This window comes from Pseudophryne corroboree, chromosome 6, assembly GCF_028390025.1.
Source record: "Pseudophryne corroboree isolate aPseCor3 chromosome 6, aPseCor3.hap2, whole genome shotgun sequence".
In the NCBI taxonomy this organism is placed as follows: Eukaryota; Metazoa; Chordata; class Amphibia; order Anura; family Myobatrachidae; genus Pseudophryne; species Pseudophryne corroboree.
Window position 1 is genome coordinate 286,682,374 of NC_086449.1, and position 13,591 is coordinate 286,695,964.

Sequence of the window (13,591 nt, forward strand, 5' to 3'; positions counted from 1 at the left end):
TTGGAGGCACGGAGGTGCTTGGAGGCACGGAGGCTTGCAGGGGCAGGATGCTTGGAAGCACAGGATGCTTGCAGGGACAGGATGCTTGGAAGCACAGGATGCTTGCAGGGGCAGGATGCTTGGAAGCACAGGATGCTTGCAGGGACAGGATGCTTGGAAGCACAGGATGCTTGCAGGGACAGGATGCTTGGAAGCACAGGATGCTTGCAGGGACGAGGGAGCTCTGGATCATAGCTTCCACAGGAGAAACGAAGATACTCAGGCATCGGATCTCTGCCTGGTATCTGATTTTAAATTCCCCGCCCTAGCCTGATTGGCGGAGCAGGCAGGTGACGTCAGACCTGCTCCGCCTCCTTGCCCTCGCTTGTGATGGCGGCGCCCTTGCTTCCGGGAAGCCGCCGGAGAGCAGCGCCGACCCGCCGCTGAAGCCGAAGACTGACAGGGGAAGAGAGGCGCCGGGCAGACCAGGCCACCCGCAGGGACAAGCGCGGTCGCCGCTGCCCGAGGTTCGTGACAGTACCCCCTCCTCCAGGAGTGGCCCCTGGACACTTCCCGGGCTTAGTCGGATGTCTGGAGTGGAAGATCCGAATCAGACGAGGAGCCGTTACTTCAGTAGCCCCAATCCAACTTCTCTCCTCAGGTCCGTAACCCTTCCAGTCCACCAAGTACTGTAATTTTTTATGAAGATAACGAGAGTCCAGAATAGCTTTGATTTCAAACTCCGCTCCAGCTTCTGCCACTACGGACGTTGGCCTTGGGAGTGCTGAGTGGAATCGATTCAGTATGAGGGGACGGAGTAGAGAAACATGGAAGGCGTTAGGTATGCGAAGATGGGCAGGCAAACCCAGTTTACAGACCACAGGATTTAAGACTTGTAGCACAGGGTAAGGACCGATGAACCTTGGAGCGAATTTCATGGTGGGCACCTTCAACCGGAGATTCCGTGTGGACAGCCATACCCTGTCCCCAACTTTATATTGAGGTGCGGCTTGCCGTTTCTTATCTGCAAAGAACTTGTACCGAACAGAAACCTGCTTAAGATTAGCATGAACCTTTCTCCAAATTTGTCCAAAGTGTCGTAGAGTGGACGCTACAGCAGGAACCTCTATTATCGGAAGGCTTGGAAATTCCGGAACACGGGGATGGAACCCGTAGTTGACGAAAAATGGTGATTCCCCAGTGGAAGAATGAAACAAATGGTTATGGGCAAACTCCGCCCAAGGCAACAACTCCACCCAGTTGTCCTGTGAAGGAGAGAGATACAACCGAAGAAAAGTCTCTAGATCTTGATTGACTCGTTCCGTTTGTCCATTTGTTTGGGGATGATAAGCCGACGAAAACTTAAGTTTAATGTGTAGAGTTGAACAAAGGGCTTTCCAAAACCTGGCGGTGAACTGTACTCCACGGTCAGAAACAATCTCTTGTGGCAACCCATGCAAACGAAAATGTTCTCGGATAAACAATAGAGCCAGTTTCGGTGCTGTCGGAAGACCAGTCAAGGGCACAAAGTGTGCCATCTTCGAAAAACGGTCAACGATAACCCAAACGGTGTTGCAACCCTTGGAACAGGGCAAGTCAGTGATGAAGTCCATGGAAATGTGAGTCCAGGGTCTCACAGGGATAGGCAGAGGACGAAGTAACCCTGCAGGAGGCAGACGAGGAGATTTATGTTGTGTACATTGGGGACACGAATTAACGCAATCTTGTACATCCTTCCTCATGGTGTTCCACCAGTAAGACCTTTGCAGAAACTTGTACATCTTCTGAGCGCCGGGATGACCGGAAAACTTGGAGTTATGGACCCACAGTAGTATTCCTGGGCGGAATCTAGCTGGTACGGACATTCTTCCAGGAGGAGGAGCTGGAGTAGTTAAAGCAGCAGAGACAGAAACTGGATTCAGAATTAAACCCTGCTCCGGAGGTTCATCCTCGTCTGTGGGAACCTGTGAACGGGAAAGCGCATCTGCTTTAATATTGAGAGTCCCGGCACGGTACTTGATAATGAACGAGAATCGGGAAAAGAAAAGTGCCCATCTCGCCTGGCGAGGATTCAAACATTGTGCGGATTTGATGTACAGTAAATTCTTGTGATCCGTGTAGATGGTAAACACATGTTTAGCCCCTTCTAGAAGATATCTCCATTCTTCCAAGGCAGATTTGATTGCCAAGAGTTCCTGGTCTCCAATAGAGTAATTTCGTTCGGCTGGAGAGAATTTACGAGAGTGGAAGCCACACGGATGTAATTTCTTATCAGAGGAATGCTGGGAGAGGACAGCCCCCACCCCGACTGAAGATGCATCAACTTCTAAGAAGAAGGGTTCCTCGAAATTTGGTTGTTGGAGAACTGGAGCCGTCGTGAAAGCTAACTTTAAGCGAGAAAAAGCTACAATGGCTTCCGGAGGCCACAAACTAGGATTAGAACCCTTTCTCGTCAGGGCAGTAATGGGTGCAACAATGGTGGAGAAACCTTTAATGAATTTCCTGTAGTAGTTCGCAAAGCCCAGGAACCTTTGTATTGCTTTCAGGGAAAGAGGCTGAGTCCAATCACGAATGGCCGACAACTTTTCCGGATCCATGCGAAGCTCCGTCCCCGAGATGACATAACCGAGGAACGGAATAGATGTTACTTCAAAGGTACATTTGGAAAGCTTGGCGTAGAGATGATTCTCTTGTAAACGGTGTAGCACCTCTTTGACTTGAGTCCTGTGTTCGACAAGATTCTTGGAAAAAATCAGTATGTCGTCCAGATATACCACAACGCTCTGATACAGCATATCACGAAAGATTTCGTTGACGAATCCCTGGAAAACCGCGGGAGCATTACTAAGACCAAACGGCATCACCAAGTATTCGTAATGCCCATCTCGGGTATTAAAGGCAGTCTTCCATTCATCCCCCTCTCGGATGCGTATAAGATTATAAGCTCCTCTCAAGTCGAGTTTTGAAAAAATGCGGGCACCACGAACCCTATCAAATAACTCTGTGATTAGTGGCAAGGGGTATTTATTCTTAATAGTAATGTCGTTTAGGCCGCGGTAGTCGATGCATGGTCTCAACCCCCCGTCCTTTTTCTTCACGAAAAAGAAGCCTGCACCAGCAGGGGAGGAAGAGGGGCGAATGAATCCCTTGAGCATATTGGACTTAATATACTCCGACATGGCTTGAGTCTCGGGAAGAGACAGAGGATATGTGCGACCACGAGGTGGCGTCTTCCCTGGGACAAGGTCAATAGGGCAGTCCCAAGGCCTGTGAGGTGGTAACAGGTCAGCAGCTTGTTCCGAAAATACGTCCTTGTACCCTTGATATGCCTCCGGAATGTGCTCTTCATCCGTTTTGGAGGTAACACGGAGCGGACAAACAGGAGTAAGACAATTAGTGTGACAAAAGGAACTCCAGGACAGAATTTGTGACGACTTCCAGTCGATGTGGGGGTTATGACTTTTCAGCCAAGGCATTCCAAGAACCAGATCATGGGGCATTTCTGGGATTACCAAGAGTTCCAAATCTTCCTGATGTAGAGCCCCGACCCGCAGCTTAACTGGCCCCGTGCGCCACATTATGAGACCTTTGGAAATTCTAGTCCCGTTGATAGCCGTCAGTGAAATTGGCCGCTCGATAGGCCGTAACTTTAAACCCAAACTTTGGGCACAGAAGGAAGAGACGAAGTTCCCTGCAGCTCCGGAATCCAATAGGGCTTCACAAGACCTGGAGACTGAATTGGAGACTAGAGTTACTGGAAGCAAGCAGTCCGAAGTTGGAGAAGCTTTTGTCGTAACTCCCAGCTTGACTCCTCCGGAACAAGCTAGGTCTGCCCGTTTCCCGGACGGACTTTACAAGATTTAAGAAAATGATCTGCGGCTCCACAGTAAAGGCAGAGTTTACCCTCACGACGACGCTGTCGTTCTTCCGGAGACAGTCGGGAGCGGTTAATTTGCATGGGCTCATCTGAGCTAGGTGAGGCCACCGGCCTAGGAGTAGGATTCCGGAACCTGGAACGATCCGAACGGTTACGTTCTCTTCCACGCTCCTGCATCCGAAGATCCACCTTGACGCAAAGGGAAATCAAATCTTCTAATGGATCCGGCAGATCTCTAGTAACCAGCTCATCTTTCAGCCGGTCGGAAAGACCGTTCCAGAAGGCAGCTCTCAGGGCATCATTATTCCAGCGTAGTTCGGAAGCAATGGTCTGGAAATGAACCACGTACTGGCCCACGGAACGGGCGCCCTGCCGAACACGGAGCAAATCGGAAGAAGCAGTGGTCATTCTGCCGGGCTCGTCGAAAATCCTTCGAAAGGACGAGATGAAGTTGGTGTAGTTGGAAACCATGGGATCAGATCGTTCCCATAATGGAGACACCCAATCCAAAGCAGAACCTTCCAACAGAGAAATAATATATGCTACCTTGGACCGGTCTGTAGGAAAGTTGTGTGCAAGTAGCTCGAAATGTACCTCGCACTGGTTCAAGAAACCACGACAATTTTTGGGATTCCCATTATAGCGGGACGGAGTAGGCAACTGAAGGCGTGGAGTGACACCGGCCGATGGTTGAACATTGCTGGCAACGGCAACTGGTGCGACTGCTGGAACAGGAGCCGGAATTACTGAGGCCAGAGACGCCTGAATCTGATCCAGACGCCCGGACAACTGCTGGAGGTACTGCATCACCTGACCTTGTGCTGCTTCCTGACTTTGCACTCGAGAAGCCAGGTTCTGGATGGCACTAGAGTCCGTGTTCCGATCCCCCGAGTCCATGAGGCCTGAGTATACTATCACTGACCTGGTTTGGGAGTGTTGTGGACTCGGGGCTTCTTCCGATGACCGGGAAGAGGAACCGCCACTGGGTCGTAGTAGAGATGGCCGGATGTAGGTCTTCCTCATGCAGAACTAAGACGGCAGGCGGGAGGCCCAGAGGAATTCTTGTAGGTCTCCTGTAAGACAAGACTTGTAGAAATAATGAAGGCTGGGGTACTGAGATATTGGAGACACTGTGGTATTGGAGGCACTGAGGTACTGGGAGTACAGGGAGTGCTAATGAAGGCTGGGGTACTGAGATATTGGAGACACTGTGGTATTGGAGGCACTGAGGTACTGGGAGTACAGGGAGTGCTGGGAGACCCTTGGAGGCACGGAGGTGTTTGGAGGCACGGAGGTGCTTGGAGGCACGGAGGTGTTTGGAGACACCGAGGTGTTTGGAGGGACGAGGTGCTTGGAGGCACGAGGTGCTTGGAGACACGGAGGTGCTTGGAGGCACGGAGGTGCTTGGAGGCACGAGGTGCTTGGAGACACGGAGGTAACTGGAGGCACGGAGGTGCTTTGAGGCGCGGAGGTGCTTGGAGGCACGAGGTGCTTGGAGGCACGAGGTGCTTGGAGGCACGGAGGTGCTTGGAGGCACGGAGGTGCTTGGAGGCACGGAGGTGCTTGGAGGCACGAGGTGCTTGGAGACACGGAGGTAACTGGAGGCACGGAGGTGCTTGGAGGCACGAGGTGCTTGGAGGCACGAGGTGCTTGGCGGCACGGAGGTGCTTGGAGGCACGGAGGTGCTTGGAGGCACGGAGGTGCTTGGAGGCACGGAGGCTTGCAGGGGCAGGATGCTTGGAAGCACAGGATGCTTGCAGGGACAGGATGCTTGGAAGCACAGGATGCTTGCAGGGGCAGGATGCTTGGAAGCACAGGATGCTTGCAGGGACAGGATGCTTGGAAGCACAGGATGCTTGCAGGGACGAGGGAGCTCTGGATCATAGCTTCCACAGGAGAAACGAAGATACTCAGGCATCGGATCTCTGCCTGGTATCTGATTTTAAATTCCCCGCCCTAGCCTGATTGGCGGAGCAGGCAGGTGACGTCAGACCTGCTCCGCCTCCTTGCCCTCGCTTGTGATGGCGGCGCCCTTGCTTCCGGGAAGCCGCCGGAGAGCAGCGCCGACCCGCCGCTGAAGCCGAAGACTGACAGGGGAAGAGAGGCGCCGGGCAGACCAGGCCACCCGCAGGGACAAGCGCGGTCGCCGCTGCCCGAGGTTCGTGACACCTTACACACATATGCCGCAAATTATTAATGACCTCATACACATAATGACACACATAATGTCCCTTACACATATGCCGCACATTATTAGTGCCCTCATACACATAATGACACACAAAGTGCCCCTTACACATATGTTACATATTATTAATGCTCTTAAACACATAATAACACACATAATGCCCCTTACACATTTGCTGCTCATTATTAATGCATTTATACACATGACATGCATAATGAACCTAACACATATGCTGAACACTATTGCACAACCAACCCACTCACACACAGTACTCACACGGCTGCTAACACTGTGATCTCTGCCTATGCTTGGATACAGATGTGTCCTCATAAGTCTTGCCGCAATACACCATGCAGCAGGAGATGTCTGGTGTGAGTCAGCTGGCAGCTCTGCTAACATCATGACTAGGATGAACAAGCAGCTTCTGCTGATTAAAATGATATGCAGCAAGCCTATATACTGTGTGTGACTGTGGCTGTATCTGCATATGAAATGCTACACACAGAATATAGGCATGCCGCATATCATTTTAATCAGCAGAAGTTGTATGTGCCCCTAGGCCTACCAAATGCCCTAGGCAATTGCCTAGTTTGCCTATGCCCAGGGCTGGCATCCCTTCAGATACACTGGACAATTTAACGTTCACACAGCAATCAAATGATATTTCATCCAGGCCGTCGGCTGATGCATACACAAGATATATCTGTGAACCATGTCTTTCACAGATAAATTGTGTCAGCTGTGCAACATGGCCATATATCTGAAAGACACATGTGCACTTTTGCCTGTGTGTACAACAGACTGACACATATGCTGGTCGCAGGAACCAGTGGCAATGACATGTGAACAGACATATTGGGGGTCATTCTGACCCGTTCACATGCAGCGGTTTGTCGCTGCTGTGCGAACGGGTCTGGAATGCGCATGCGCGGCGGCCGCACTGCTCACGCGCGTCATTGCCCGGCGATAGGGGTCGCCGGGTTACGTCGCGGACAACGAAGAAAGCAGTCGCAGAGGCGACCGCAAGAAGATTGACAGAAAGAAGGCGTTCCTGGGCGTCAATAGACCGTTGCCTGCTGTTTTCGGGGAGTGGTGAAGAAAACGCAGGTGTGTCCAGGAGAACGGAGGGCGAATGTCTGACGTCAAAGCTGGCCCCAGCATCGCTGAGATCGTCTTACAGGGTAAGTATGTCCAGAGCTAGTCTTGTTCTGCATGAAGTTTTTTTAGCTTAGCAGGGCTGCACAAGCGATCGCAGCCCTGCAAAGCTAAAATACACTCCCCTATAGGCGTGGACTAGTTGATCGCAGCAGCAGCAAAAAGTTGCTGGCTGTGATCAACTTGGAATGACCACCACTGTTCGGCCAAACACAAAGCTGCTAACATACCAAACTGGTCAGTTGGTCAGAAGCCAGCCGGCCGATCCATTGGCCAAGTGTGTAACCTACATTTTCTCTGTAATTGTTGATAATAGGAAAAGGAATACAGAATATGAATCCTTTGAAAACAATAACCTGAGGAATGACCATAGGGAATTTATCAGGTTTGTTAGCAAACTAATAAAGCACACTAATGGGCAAAACCATGTTGCACTGCAGGGGTGGGGGGGGGGGGGGGTGGAGGGGGCAGATGTAACATGTGCAGAGAGATTTTGATTTGGGTGGTTATATTGTTTCTGTGCAGGGTAAATACTGACAGTTTTATTTGTACACTGCAACATAAATTTCAGTTTCAACACTCCCCACCCAAATCTAAATATCTCTGCACATGTTACATCTGCCCCACCTGCACTGCAACATGAGTTTAGTCATTAGTGTGATTTTCTGGTGTGCTAACAACCCTTTTGGGATGCAATCGCCTTGTGAATGTCCGTGCACAAGTGCTGCAGATTTTGCTCACGCTCAGATGGCCAAAAAGCAGCTGTTGACGATTTTAGCAAAAGACCGACTGAAGCTGAATGACGGCCTTAGTCCCCTGGTCTTTGGTGTGGTGTCGGAAATTACCTTACACATCATTCATGCTTGAAGTGTGCAGCCTGTATATTTCCTAGTGCAGGGATATTCTGTTCTGCACAGAAAATGGGCATCTGTAGGGCTCCTGACACATTTATAATAAAGCAGGCCAGCTTCTCTTCTTTGCTGAGCCCTGCATGTGATGCCTCAGTGCGGGTGGCAAAGCAAGGAAGAAGAGATCCGGGCATAGCAGGTTCTGGGCAGTTCTAGCGTATCATACAATGCAGGTTCACAGTTGAACTTGTGGCGGCAGCTAGCAGGGAATTTTATGTCATTCATTGCAGTGGCCACCCACCATTCTAGAGCATCTGCCGCAAGAAATCATACATACGGGGTGCAGCATGGACATACAGAAGCTGCTTTAGAGCAGAGGAGAGAAAAGGCTGGGACACCACTGAGCCGGCCCCAGACACGGCTGATCGAGAATTGTCCCGGGTTTCCGGTGGCCCAATCCATCCTCTGCTGCACTGCAGTGTGATTCCTTCCCAATCACAGTGTACAGGGCTGCCATCAGAAATTGTGGGGCCCGGGACTGGAAAATTAGGTAGGACCCCCCCAGGATGACAGGGGAGAGGGTGACGCGGACTATATTGTCACATAGGGCGACAGGGGAGAGGTGTCAGATACTATATGGGTGTACATGGTGACAGGGATGAGGGTGTCAGTTACTATAGGGGAACAGAGAGTGACAGAAGAGAGGGTGTCAGGTACTATGTAGTTGGGCACACATGGTGATGGGATAGAGTAACAGGCACTATATAGGCACAGAGGGTGATATGTACTATATGGGCACAAAAGGTGACAGGGGAGAGGGTAACAGGTACTATATGGATGCACATGGTGACAGTAGAGGGTGTCAGGTACTATATTGGTGCAGAAGGTGACAGGGCAGCAGGGCCAGGTACTATATGGACACAATGTGTCAGGGAGAGGGTGTCAGGCATTACACAGGGGCATGGGGTGACAGGCAGTACAGTGAGGACACATGGGGTAATGAATTCACTCCCCACTGCTGAGCCCTGCCAAAATTATTATAAGATCTATAATGATTTACAAACATGATTTGTTTTTTCTTTTACTGTACTTTAAGCCAGTTACCCACTGGTGTTGCAAGAAGCATCCAAAAACACTATGGGGCATATGCAACTGGCTGCAAGAATTTTGCTGCAAAAATTACAGTGAACTGCACAACTGATTTTCCATTACCACAGGAATTCACACTCGTGATATCCACAGTATTAATTAAAACAAATTGATGTGAACTTTTTTTCAGATGAGACCCACTGGAAAATGTTGGGGGAACAGCCTGTACCCTAAACAATGTTAAAAAAAAAAAAAAAAGATATTGGGTAACAGTAATAATATTGTCCTAAAGAAAAAAAAAAAATTCTTTAAAATTGCATTAATGGGAAGCGGTTAAGATACCGCCACATGGGATCCCGGCGATCACAATGCCGATGCCAGAATCCCACACAGCGTACAATGCCAGTGCCGGAATACTGGCGAGGTAGGTGATTCTCCCTCTATGGATGTCCACGACACCCACAGAGGGAAAATATAACCTGCGGCGAGCGCGACGACTTACTAGCGCTCGCCCCACTGCTGGCATGTATGTAGCTGGGATGCCACTGTTGATATATTGAAGGCAGGCCCCCCAGGCCATTGGTGATTCAAACCGAACCCACATTAAATGGCTGAGTAGTAAAAACTTTTACAGTAAAAGCTTACAAATTTTGTTTAATTACAAACTAATTAAACGAAAAATGCAAAATAAAAAAAATTGAAAAAAAGATGACAGTAGAGTAATTTGAGGCCAATTGTTTTAAAAAGTGTAAAAAAAATGATAAAAAGCAATCATTTTAATTTAAATAAATAGTACTGAAAATAAATATTATTTTAATTATTTTTTTAACAAGCTATAATGACATGTAATTATTGGACTAATTAAACTAACTGGAAACTTTCAATTACCTACTTAGTCATTAGGAGAAGGGGCGTGTCCAATAGGTTCTAAATAGGTCCCTGAAATTTCCAACTTAAAATAGGGATTTTTTTATTGATTTAATTAATCGTGTTGTGAGGCTGCTTGAAAATCGCTCCTGAAATTCCTAAAGAAATTACCGCAAATGATTTTCTGCCCGGTACACAGGTTTTTTTTTAAATTGCACTATCAATTGGATATACTCCTAAATTTTGGGGGACAATGTGCAATCCAATGGCAGATACTCCATATATATTGACTGCGGTATGCAAGGCGTCCTGGCATGATCCCGGGACCGTATTCCCGGGTAAGACCATGCATTTTTGGTGTGAAAGGGGTATAAGAGACTGGATGTCCAGCTTGACAGCTTTTAACATACAGACACAAGTGCAAGCACTTAGGCTAGAGGCCCTAAAGACCCAAAATGGCCTAATAGAAGGAGTCCACCCTCACTCTCTATTCATAAACATTAACAAAGCCCAAGATCTCTTAGTTAGCCGTCTAAAAATCTGCAAACATTTTCCTGGGGTTTTAAAACATGTAGGTCAAACACCCGGGACAAATATACATGCCCTCAAACACTATTCCAGTGTTCTTGTCACATGTATATGCTTTAACCATTTTTTATTATTTGTGATCAGGGCCGGCAACAGGGGGGTCAAAGGGGACACCTGTTCTGGGCCCCAAGGATCAGAGGGCCCCCAAGTATATGCCACTTAGTGTCCAGCAGGGATGTGAGCAGGGAATCATCATGGAGTTATTGGGGAGAGACAGATCGTGGTGTGTGGGGGAGGAAGGAGAGATATACATATTTATATATCTGTATACTGTAGATAAATAAAAATATATATATTTATTTAATAACAGTTTATTATATAGCGCAGCAAATTCCATTGCTCTGACGGGGCCCCAGAGATAGCACTGTACTGGGCCCCAAGATGTCTGTTGCTGGCCCTGTTTGTGTTATGAGTAAAATAATTGTGATTATCTATGAAAAATTGGGCTGTGGGTTATACACATGAAAGAGATCTGATGGAGATATAAAAAACAGTTAAGAGTCTAAATAAATGAGTATTCAGATGAGAATATTTCAGAGGAGGATATGCTAAGCCTAGTCCTACTGCCTGAAATGATAGTAGATGGTTGGATAAAGCTTGTACCATAAATAAATCTAGTCACACATGGTGTAATATAGTATTATCTAATCTTGTACTGCAGAAAATCTCATTGCCACAATGTGGTGTCATCGTCCTGCTAGGAATATTGGCTGAAAGTATTGTATTTTGGATGTCCAGTTTGTTGTCTAAACAACCAGGTCAGTGCAACTTGGTCATTCACATGCATGGTGTTACTGCTCTTGGACCTGATTTATTCAGTTATTATGCATTATGAGATTGTAAGATGTTGGTGAGTGAGGGGGATTGACAAAAAAACTATAAATGAGAGATGAGATTCTTGAGAATCATGAATCTAAACCAAACAGAAGCATAAAGCAACTGAACTCAGAAATAGAAACAATGTACTAGCCAATTTGATAGACTAGGAGCTGACCTAAAGTGATAGACAGCTATTCTCAAAGGCAACATATAATTTTTTATACATACAGGATCTGACACAGAGTTAGATGGAAACTGGGCATATATGCTCTTGCACATTGTGTATACAGTAATAATTCATATAGTTGCCTGCATTATAATATATCTGCTTGGTTTCCTACCAGTCATCATCATCATCATCATCATCATCATCGCACACTTTCACCAATCCTGTAATGGGTGTAAAATGTATTTTTATAAATAGAGAGAACATACCAACAGGTTCTAGAATTAGCTTAAGTCCAACTCTACGTAACTTGCAGCTGCATCTATATGCCTTCACTGAATTTGCATGAAAAAGACCCATTGCAGTTGGGGTGTGGTATACAAGAGCTACAGTTATTAGGTCTGCAGACATATGGTCGAGCCCATATGGTTGACATACAAAAAAGGTGGACATTGACAAAAGGTTGATGTGAATAAAAGGTCGACATTTGAAAGGTCGACAGGTACAAAAGGTCAACTTAGAAATGGTCACCCTAAAAAGTATCAACACAGGTTTTTTGGGGGCATTTTTGGGGTTAGTGTTGATAGTTTTTTCATCTGGTACTACCACTTGTAGAAACGCATCCCTTCGCTCCTCTCCTCTTCATTCAACACAAGGTTACTAAAAGTCATGATTTGTGACATGAATAATCAAAGATGGAAAAGGTAAAAAAAATTAAAACCCCAAAAACATGTGTCTACAATATGTGATGACCATTTCCATGTCCTCCATGTGAACCTGTCAACCTTTGTACTTGTCGACCTTTTCCAGTGTTGACCTTTCATATGTTGACCTTTTGTCCATGTAGACCTAATGGATGTCAACCATATTGTGTCGATCTATTGACTGTCAACTTATACATTGTAGATCTATAGTTCGGATCCTTTGTAGTTTAGTTATGCCTCTTCAGTAGTATGTACATATGTGATGGAAGTATGACTTCTTATTGTCCATACTTGCATGTATAGCTCAAAAATGTGCAAAATATGGACATACATTCAAATGAGCATCAGGCTCATGGGGGGGGGGGGGGTATTCAATTGTTTTGAAAAGTCAATTGGGTGTCTGTTTTTTCCTATCTAACAGACAGGAAAAAAACAGAAACCCAACCGACTTTTTAAACAATTGAATTCCCTCCCATAGAGTGCACTAGGCACTATGTAATTTATATCTATATTTATATCGATCTATCTATCTATCTATCTATCTATCGATATCTATACTATATATATACATGGCATTTATAACATCAACTTAAGAAAGGCACTTTCTTGTCTCCTTGTCTACAGGCTAACTTTAAGCTCAATAAAATGACAACACAGGAACTATGAACTTACATTAGTGTTATGAGCTTGTTAACATAAAACCCAATTCATTTTGATTAATTCATATTACTTTAATAAAAAGTAATGTTTAATAAACTAATGGAAAAGTATAAACATGATTTGAAGCATTTTTCCTAAAAACAAACTGTTCAAATAAAAAAGGACAAATAGCAATATGTAGTAAACTAAGTGAATAACAAAATTAGGTTTTTCTAGCCCAAAACATGAAATATGCTCATTATTTAAAGGAAATATAAACTGACACATTAACTATGGTAACATCATAAAGCATTTGTTATTGGTTGCATTTTATATTCCTTTATAAATCAGTTATCCTTAAAACAAGAAACAATATGCATAATGTAATGAGCTTCTTTGTATCGTGTCCACTTACATCTTTCATGTAGGGTGCTCAAGAAAAAATATTTATAATGGAGCTATTCTCACTGATGTACAATATATGCATTTTTTATTGTATAGAACATTGTTCAGAATAACCTGTAACAAATCTCTGTTCATATATCTAGGTAGTTCAGAGAACAGCAGATGTATAAAAATAATTAAGAAACCTCGGTAGAAAATTAAAAGAAAAACCTATATCATGTAATTCTATAAACACACTCACATTTTATTTCCTACACTAATAGAATA

General features: G+C 46.0%; 1 long non-coding RNA gene across 1 annotated transcript in view; it reads left to right on the forward strand.

Moving 5' to 3' along the window:
- The window catches only part of LOC134935200 (uncharacterized), a 60,724-nt gene extending 47,671 nt beyond the window's left edge, over nt 1–13,053 (forward strand). The window contains exons 2-3 of the long non-coding RNA XR_010179979.1: nt 11,253–11,349; nt 12,905–13,053. This is a non-coding gene — a long non-coding RNA (uncharacterized LOC134935200). The remainder of the gene's footprint in view (nt 1–11,252; nt 11,350–12,904) is intronic.
- The last annotated feature ends 538 nt before the right edge of the window (nt 13,054–13,591 follow it).